Below are 1,977 nucleotides of genomic sequence, written 5' to 3' on the forward strand. Positions count from 1 at the left end.
TTAAGATTGCTCTCTAATCCACTCAGGGAGGGGAATGTTGGACCGACCCAATCCCTCAATCCCTCAGAATCCCACCATGAAGATCGCTCTATAATCCACTCGGAGGGGAATGTTGGACCGACCGAATCCCTCAGAATCCCACCATGAAGATCGCTCTATAATCCACTCGGAGGGGAATGTTGGACCGACCGAATCCCTCAGAATCCCACCATGAAGATCGCTCTATAATCCACTCGGAGGGGAATGTTGGACCGACCGAATCCCGCAGAATCCCACCATGAAGATCGCTCTATAATCCACTCGGAGGGGAATGTTGGACCGACCGAATCCCTCAATCGTTCCGAATCCCTCAGAATCCCACCATGAAGATCGCTCTATAATCTACTCAGGGATGGGAATGTTGGACCGACCGAATCCCTCCGAATCCCACCATGAAGATCGCTCTATAATCTACTCAGGGATGGGAATGTTGGACCGACCGAATCCCTCAATCCCTCCAAATCCCGCCATGAAGATCGCTCTATAATCTACTCAGGGATGGGAATGTTGGACCGACCGAATCCCTCAATCCCTCCGAATCCCACCATGAAGATCGCTCTATAATCTACTCAGGGATGGGAATGTTGGACCGACCGAATCCCTCAATCGCTCCGAATCCCTCAGAATCCCACCATGAAAATCGCTCTATAATCTACTCAGGGATGGGAATGTTGGACCGACCGAATCCCTCAATCCCTCCGAATCCCACCATGAAGATCGCTCTATAATCTACTCAGGAATGGGAATGTTGGACCGACCGAATCCCTCAATCCCTCCGAATCCCGCCATGAAGATTGCTCTCTAATCCACTCAGGGAGGGGAATGTTGGACCGACTCAATCCCTCCGAATCCCGCCATGAAGATCGCTCTATAATCCACTCAGGGAGGGGAATGTTGGACCGACCGAATCCCTCAATCCCTCCGAATCCCTCCGAATCCCTCAAGCCCGCCATTAAGATTGCTCTCTAATCCACTCAGGGAGGGGAATGTTGGACCGACCCAATCCCTCAATCCCTCCGAATCCCACCATGAAGATCGCTCTATAATCCACTCGGAGGGGAATGTTGGACCGACCGAATCCCTCAGAATCCCACCATGAAGATCGCTCTATAATCCACTCGGAGGGGAATGTTGGACCGACCGAATCCCGCAGAATCCCACCATGAAGATCGCTCTATAATCCACTCAGGGTACACCGTACGCGCGGCGTCGTCTCAGGAGGGTCTTAGCAAATATGGAGGTGATAGAAGAAGAAGAAGAAGAGGAGGAGGACGAGGACTGACAGGTCGAAGGAGTAGGTACATCGTGTGTTCATGGCTCGACGCCTCGGTAGGGGAGATGTACCTGGTGTACCTACAGGAGGGGAGAATGTTTAGCATCGCGAAGACCGAACGTCAAATTACTTACCTGTTCGTACAGGTGCTGGCACTTCTTAAGAGCGACACGTTGTTCCGTTTCTCCTCCACAAACATGTTTATATTATTCTTGCCACCTGGGCTCTGATGCGTCAGGGGGGCGGTGTCGACCCAGGTGGACGCGGGGGTCGCGGGCCCTGATAGGTATGAGCACAAAGCAAACACCTGCTGTTATAAAGTACACGGCGGATCCATTTTACATCCATCGATCAACAAGAACCAGGTGAGGGAGGGAAGGTGGTCGAGGGATACACCATGCACGGATCCGCACATGGAAGTTTCGTTCGCGATTCAATGGTCAATCATGGAAACATTTTCACACCTGGCGTGTGTTCTCCGATTAAGATTTTGAACGCTCACTGAGGTGTACCTGGCTACTAGTACTAAAGCGCTCACTATACCTGTTCAGGTGTATGGGGTTTTTTAACCTGTCGGCGTCACCGAGACCGTTATGACAATTACGAATGCTCCGTTTTGCTGAGCCAGGTGAGGCCATGGTCACGTGATCGCCGCGCCCCGCCCC

Source organism: Myxine glutinosa, chromosome 9 (genome assembly GCF_964187855.1).
Source record: "Myxine glutinosa chromosome 9, kmMyxGlut1.1, whole genome shotgun sequence".
Lineage (NCBI taxonomy): Eukaryota > Metazoa > Chordata > Myxini > Myxiniformes > Myxinidae > Myxine > Myxine glutinosa.